This window comes from Athene noctua, chromosome 1 (genome assembly GCF_965140245.1).
Source record: "Athene noctua chromosome 1, bAthNoc1.hap1.1, whole genome shotgun sequence".
NCBI lineage: Eukaryota > Metazoa > Chordata > Aves > Strigiformes > Strigidae > Athene > Athene noctua.
In genome coordinates, this window is record NC_134037.1 from 38,667,868 (window position 1) to 38,676,150 (window position 8,283).

An 8,283-nucleotide genomic window follows, 5' to 3' on the forward strand; every position below is an offset into this window, starting at 1 on the left:
ACGTGGAGCCAAAGGATGAGCTCAGCCAGGCCAGTCTGGGACTATTTATGCACTCTTGATTGGTTTGATCAAAAATTATCAGCAATGGTGTTCAGTGGGGTTGGCCCCAGCCAGCTGGTGTAGAAGTGCATGACTTTTAGGCTGGTGGAGCAATGACTACTGACTGTGCGTGCGTGTGTTATTTATATACACTTTGGTGAAGAATATACTCAAGATACTTGAGTATCTTGGTGAAAACCAACAAAACACTGCTCATGCATTTTTAAGAGGCTGTATATAGTATGGCACTCTAGCTGCATCCCATTATCTGAAATGAGATGTTCAGAAACATCTCAGTCAAGAAACAAGAAAGTGACAAATGTGGTGAAGACTATAAATCATAAACTACAAAGCTAAGCCACATCTTGCAACAAAAGCTGCTTTATTCAGGCAAGGAAGTGCACTTAGGCATAACTTTAAATAGCATGCATCAGAAAAACGCTCTCAAATTCTATATAATTTGACATAATTAAATGTAGGTATTTCATCCTACTACAATTTACTGCCTTTCCCCTTGTGCCTACAATGTTGATATTCATCATAGATTCGAGCAGTTTATTTCAGTGAAAGCTAACCCACACTTGCAGGGCCCAGATTATAATTATCCTACTCCAAAGTGCCAGTCACGGTTCCCTCCATTACCCGTCTGAGTGCCATCAAAGCCAACCCCAGGCAGAGAGACGTTTGCAGCCCAGCGGATGCAGGCACACACGGGCAGATCCCTGAGCAAGCTGCCACCTGCCTGGTGCCCCTGTCTTCCTTCTGGGCTCCCCTTTTCAAGACTGCTCTGATTTCCTCCTTGTTTTGCTCCTCTTGTCCCCAGCATAACTGCAGCTCAGTGTCTTTTGACAGCTGATGTTTGGGTATATCACATTTCTATGAGAAAAACATTGCTTCAGGCAGTATAAAGAGGAGGAAAAAGTCCTGGAAACCTTTTTTTGTCCTGTCTGTTATCTTCAAACCAAGGAGAGCCCAGTGATGGCAGCCATCAGAGAGACAGATGGACCATGGGGCTGTGTGTCTGGCTTCTCCTGGACTGGAAAACTGTCAGGGTTTGGTGCAGGACCTCACAGGGCTGGGATGTTAAACATGGAAATAAACCGGCCATGGCCATGCCACGGGAGCACAGGGGCCCCAGTTCCAGCATGCACCTGGGAAATGCTGATGGCTCATGAGAGCGCAAACCTCCCTGAAAGTGGTGCTGGGTGCTCAGGGGTACAGAGGCCTGTGACTGGGACACTATCAGCTTGCCCAGAGCATTGTGGGCACATAAGGAGCATGTTTCATGAAGGGTGATACAGCTGTGCCGGTGCCTACAGCAGCTCTTGTTTGCAGGGCTGACAGTCAGAGGCTGGCGCAGAGCAGGCAGGCAACACTGTGCCGCAGCGCCAAGAGCAGGCAGCAGCCCTGCTCTGCCATGAAGCTGGGAACAAAAGGCCATTATCCATCCCAAACCGTGGTCCCGGGTTACTTGCCGTTACCGGTGCAATGCCGCTGGGAATGTGGGACATGCAGCGAGCAGGACAAGATCCTCACCCACCCCACAGCCAGCGGTCTGTTGCAGGCAAGGCACAGGTACACCAGGGAAGAGCTGAGGAGCTTCTCTCTCGGCACTGTCAGCATGATCACCTGAAAAATGACCTACCTTATCACTTGCACGGCTAGTTCAAACTTACCATGGTGTTTCCAGTAAACATTGTATACTGATATATGGCTATATTATGTATACTCAGCCTTGTATATATTATCCGATGGTCTGCATTTTTTTCTGGTATGGAGTCTGCACGTATTACCAAGGTTCAGATTAATTCCATTGCTTATAGAAGCTTATTATGTCATTGCTGGAAGGAAAAAAATGACCAAGATGCTTCTCCAGTGATTCATGTGGAGAACATCTAAAAATCTGGACAGCAATGAACTAAATTGTTTGATGTGGACTTGACACCCAGATCTGTGTTGAAAAGAATTAAATTGGTTTAAGTTCTGCTATATCAGCCTGAACACCCCAAATGATTTTTTTCACTATCATGCTTTTTTTTTGCTTTTGTAAAAGTTTTGTTGTTGTCTTCCTTTTACTTGTGAGAAAAGGGCCAAGTTTCTGCCACAGTGCCAAATGCCAGAGATTCACCCAGTTAAGTGCATTGGAAGAGAGAGATTACGCTTTGGTTTGTTTGGGATCGGTTTACTGGGATCTGGTTTTAGCTCCAGAGACTTAAGGCAGGGCATGTAGCAATGGCAGCTAAAAATACCTTCACGCAGATGTAAGGCCTCCAAATTGACACAATTTCTCTAACAGAAAAACCTGTTTAAACAAAGCCCTTGATTTGTTTTTTTCTTGCCACTGTCTCTCAGACTTGGCCACCCTCAGCTTGCAGCATAGGTGCACCTAAAGGCGATGAAAAACATGCAAGAAAGTGTGATAGAGGTTAGCTTGCATGTTTAGCCAGTCCCTAAGCAACACCAGCCAGGCTTTCAGGAAGGGATTACCATATCCATACATTTCTATTTTTACACCCTGTAGCAAACATGTCATTACCACTGAACTGAGCGGGGACTGCTGAGAAATGAAACTTCAAGCATTGCCTCTCACATACCAGAGGAAACCAGTGGCAGCAGCCCAACCAAGGTAGTTTGCAGCCTGTCGGCTCTGGAAGCAGTGGTGAGGATGGGATGGGATCCGATGGGAATACTTGACCCAGGGGAGCTTGCTCCTTGCTTGGCCCCAAGGGAGCCTCAGCCTCCTCCTGCCCTGGCTGCACAGCACAGGAAGGATGCCAGTGTGAAAATCAGAGCTGGTTCCTTGTTTTCCATGCCCTCGAGGGGAAGCCATTGGCTGGCACCTGGACTCAAACCTACTGGCACCTTCAGGGCTTTGCAGAGAGAAATAACTTTTATCAAGCCCTTTAAAAGTTTTCTACTTTGCAACTAGTACACAAGTCAGTGTTTTTACTGAACAATTAGGCTACCAGGATTAAAGTCTCGAAAGTGCTACTGAGCTTGCAAAATAATAATCATAATTAAAACCCCCAAAATTTTTCCTGTTGCATGAACATGCCAAAAGATAGAAAAAATCCATGGAAAAATAGATGGATTTTTCATTTTGGCAGATCCCATAAGATTAATATATTTGCTGAAAAGCCCTTTTGCAAGCAGTATTTATGCCAAGCATTCCCTTCTGAAGCTCACAAAATATCTCAAAGTATTAAAAAGATCCAAGTTCAGTACCTGTATGGCTTCCAGTTATAATAAAGTCAGTCATGTGTCAGATGTGATTGGACTGATCTTTTGTAGCATTTTGGGGTTGTTTACATATTTGAAGTTTTCTCATTCAGATCCCTGTGCCAGAAACATGCAGCAACCTTTTCATGTTGAAATTTTTTAAGTATTATTTTTTGCTGTGTTCTCCTACAATCTCACTTTGTGTTTTGATACAAACTGAGAAAGGCAAATGAAAGGTAAAACTGGTGCTCCGGGCATGATCCTTACCACAGATGTTTGCTGAGATGAGCTCTCCTGTAAAAAACATACCAGTTTTTGCTCTTGAGACCTCCTTTGGCCAAAATCATGTTCATGGAATGGTAGTGCAAGTTAACAAGAAAACAACAGTCGGTCCCAGAGGGGTGTCTTCTGCAGTGGAGAGCACTTATGGCTTGTCCAGGCCAGCAGCACATATGCTAACTGCAGTAATAATATCTGGGATTGTCTTGATTGCATGCTTGATTCCAGTGAGGTCCCCAACCAGCAAGACAAACTTGGCTCTATAGGAAGGGATAGTGACTGCCAATGCAGGTAGATGAGAAGGCTCCAGAGATTGGAGGTCATGTATGGAGCAAACATGAATGCTGGCACAGGCTCCAGAAAATGCACTGGAGAGCCAGCATCAGCCATGAGCTGTACCACATTGGCAATGGTTTCCTCATAGCTGTGGTGGTTTGGAGAGAGCCCAGGGAAAGTTATAGCACCTGGGAGATGCCAGAAGAAATAGGAAGACAAAACCGCAACTCTATGCCAACAGTGAGTGGGGTGTAAAACCCCATCCCCAAACCAGCAGGTTGGTTTAAAGTAATGACAGAAATTGGGCAAAGGTGATGGCAATTGCCTTTTCCTTGTTGGGTGGGTTAAGGGATGCCCTGGGCAGCAGCGCTGGGGTGGTGTTGCCTGATGGCAGGAGCCCTGGATCTATGGGTGAGCAGGTGCTTTGCAGCACCTCCTCCTGGCACGCAGGCAAAGTTGCCAAGCAACATCTGACATGGAAAGGCAGCCTGGGTAAGACTTGTTTGCTTTTTGCTGGAGGAGAACAACAGATGGAGTTCAACAAGAGACAGTAAAGGTCAGTAGTGCTGAGGAATTTTGTTTCCTTGGTGAGCCCGTACTGGTATGGCAACAACAAAAAGGCCAGAGGAAGTGTTGAGGAGGGAAGCTGGTGAAAACCCTTCAGCAAGTAAAACACTGAAGCAGTGAAGTACCAACACTATGCTTTCTGGTGGAAATAAATATGGATGGTAAGAGTTAAAACCATTCACTTTGTCTCATAAAGTTGACAGAGGATAAAAGCTGAGAGAACTTGCTGGGTTATGGGTCTGGAAATGTGTGAGAGAGAGCTGGACCATGACCAGTAAGCTATGGTAGGAAAGCTGGTTAACTCAGGCACATAGTGAAGTGGAAAGCTGGCAGAGTCCTGTGGCCAACATGGGTCCAGAAAATGTTTGGGAAAAGAGACCATGGATGACCAAGAGCTTTTTGTCAACAAAACATTAACAAAGATCTAAATGAGCTGAAGATCAGCTGGGAAGCAGTAGATGAAAGGGCCAACGGCTGCGGTTTTGGAGAAATCATCTGCTGGGTTTATGAGTCATGGAGACCAAAACCAGATAGGAACAAGAACTGGGCAGTCACAGTTATGACCTGCTGGGTCTGGGGTTGAACCACTAATTTATTTTGCATGTACTGTATTGCTGAGTCCCTCCATATTTGAATTGAAAAATGGGGCTTTTTACACCCAGACAAATGAGTAACGCTTGTGAGCTTTATTCATACCACTTGTATCGCTGCTTCTGTGAATCTGATGGCCAGCAATTTTAAGTGTATGTGGGAACCTGGGGCTGTTCCCTCATTTTCATTTAATCTCTTTACTCCTCTTATGGCTGAGACACTGGAAGTGGTGATGAGCATTGCAAAACCAGGTTGCGTTTGCTGGATCCCACTACAGCTACTTTCCTTTCCCATGAAGGCACTGACTTCTACACACTGCAGTGGAGAGCTTTCTGTCCCATGGCAATAGCTGGAGAGGCAACAGCTGTCATGCACTCATGGCCAGATGAGCGTGCGTGGCTACATCTGTATCTGTAACACAATGGGAAGCAGCAAGTTACGAGCTGCCTTTCTTACAACATGCCAGCCTTGCTTGGAGCCTGGCTGAGGATGAACCTTTTCTGTCACATCCCTGAGAGTTTGGGGAAAGATTTCTGCGGGCTTTATACAGGGTGTTAGTGAAGGCCATCATGACACAGTAATTTAAGTATGTGACACTGACTGTTTCTCGGTCACTAATAGCCTCATGGTGCCTGATGGATGGGGACATCAGTGTGACTGATGGATCTGGTGTTTTCCATCGCTCCTGATGCTCATTGACTTAAAGGGGGGGGGGGGGGGCGGTTCTGATGTGGTAGTGTTTTCCTCCTGTTTGTGTAGATGGTGGCATATCGCATCGTTTGGTTGTCATTTCTATTAACATCAACAACCATGGTAAACTTACAGTATTCATAGAAAGACCAGTAGAAGAACAAACAGTAATGGTAATCTACCTAGGCTCTGTTTCTACAGCTCTAGTTGACAAATTCAGGATTTCCCCCAGCAGACTGAACAAAAAGTCTTGTCAAAACATCTTTTACCTATAGGAAGAGGTCAGCTCTGTTGTCATCCTGAATGAAACTTTGACGGAGTCAATCATGGGATGTTTCTGATTAATGCAGTTCCAGAAATATAAGGTACATGATTCCTTTACAGGTCATTTCAGATAGTTCAGCTGAACAGAAGCTTGGCTTTTCACTAGAAAAGGTAGTCTTCTTTTCAATTGTCATTCCAAAGCAATGCTAGGAATGTCTTTGAGAAATGCTATGACATAAAAACTTGGACTGACTTCAAAAGAAGTTCTAAATGTGTTTTCTGCATAATAGTCTCTGCTTAGACCTAGACCATTTTTTTTCCCCAAAACACTGATGGTAGTTTGTAGACCACAATACATCTCTTCACAAGTGCAGTAAGCTCCTGACCCACAACTTCCTGCAGTCTGTCCAGTCACTTCCTTGTGCAAATCCCGTCAAAGCTGCCTGTAGCTCCCTGAAGAGCTCCATTTTGGTTACATTTTTGTAATTATGCAAGAGGCACAGGATATGTCTCTCTCCAAGCGCACTTATTTTTATCCATATCAAAGACACTTGTTCCCTTGTTCAGATCAAAGACACTTCTCAGTATTACAAGTTTCTTACGTGAAGAACTAAGCTGAACAATTACAGCGTGATTGTTTGATACCTGTATCAAACCACACCTCAGTATGTTCATTACTTATTACTTTGTGCTGTCTCTGCTGTGTTTACTTTTTGTTTGTTTTCTTTTAACCTCAGAAGCACAGAAAGGCTGGCATCAGGCACTACAGCAGCTTTGATATTCCTGTTGTAATACAGCCCTTTTCTTATTTTTTTTTATTTCATAAAGCACTTGGGTACATAGTCCAGAAGGTTATGATAGGTATTTAAAATTGGATTATGGGCTCCTATAGAGAATTATATTAATGAATAAAAGAGGCTAAGCACCCAGCCAGGTGGATGCAGCAGGCAATGGGGAGCTTCAGGGAGCTGTTTCTTATTGCACTTGGGTGTATTCCTTGGAGTAACTGCCTCTATGCCCTAGAAATTGCTTTGAGTGTCAGACTGTATGCACTTCAAAAGCACAAGACTGTCCTTTGATATTTGCTACTTAGTCAGAAATCACTGGCAACACTGGTTAAGAAAAAAATAAGCAAGTGGGGCTGTCTGTCTTGATTGTCTTGTCTCCTTCAGTGGAACTTGCCCAAAATACACAGGCACTGGTTTCAGCACCATGGTCCAGAGAATCAGCAAGGCCAAGCGTGTATTTCCTCCCAGCACTTTCCCTACCGAGTGAGGACAGGGGAGAGGAGATGGGGTCTCATGGAGCATCAAAGTAGTGCTGATGTTCCTGAGCCTTCAGAAAATCATTTGTGCCTTCAGAAAGGGAGCCCATGACAAAAAGCCTCAGACTTGGGGGGGTGACTCCCCCAGTAGTTAAGAGGTTTGAGCCTCTTCACTATTTTGGGCTCCTGGTGATAGGCAAGATAGCCAAAAGAGAGGAGGTAGTTTTCCTTCCCTTTCCTTCCCATAGTGCCCACAGACACTTTTCACAGAAGACCCAGTGGGTAAAGCCCCAACAGTTAAGTATGAAGTAGGAGCTGATCATGGGACTGCTAAACATAAAACAAGAAGTGAGGTGTGAGACAAGCTGGACTCCTTGTGCCTCTCAAGCTGTCACAGCAACTGAGTCCAGCTGCAGGAGAGCTACCAGCTGCAGACAAAATGTGGGCTAAAAGGATCTAGTCAAGTTTTAGGATGAGACAGATGACATCTTCCCAGAGAAATGGGAAGCATTAGCACCACTGTGAAAGGCTTTATGTATGATTTTGTTTAGAAAACTCTTTCCAGCTCTGATTAGCTGTGTTTTAATAAAAGATAAACTGGAACAGATGTGGTGAAAGGCTCTAATGGTGATCAAGGCAATGAGAACTCTGTCTTCCACGTGGAGATTGAGAGTGACTTGTTTGGCTTAATGATACAAAGAAAGCAGGACCTTCACGAAAAGATAATAATGTGAAATCATGGGGAGAGAAAAGAACTATTTAGGTTAAATGGCAATGCTGATAATAGAAAAAAATTGGTGATGAAGAAAATTAGGTCATAAATGAGAAATTGTCTGGTCATCCAAGGAATGGCATCTGGAAGGAGCTTTCTAGCAAAACAGACCAGTGAGGAGTTGAGAAGGCTTCAGAAGGACCTCGCTATGTGTATAGAAAGGTTTATGTGACACTGGGGGTGAGCCTTCACATCCCTAAGATGTACTTGAACCCTTCCAGTGCAGTGATGTGCCTCCTGCTTCCCCATGTATTGTAGTCCCTGTGGGGCACTGGAAGGGTAGTTTGTTCCCTGTACACCCCTGAGCCTCCCTGTATACTGT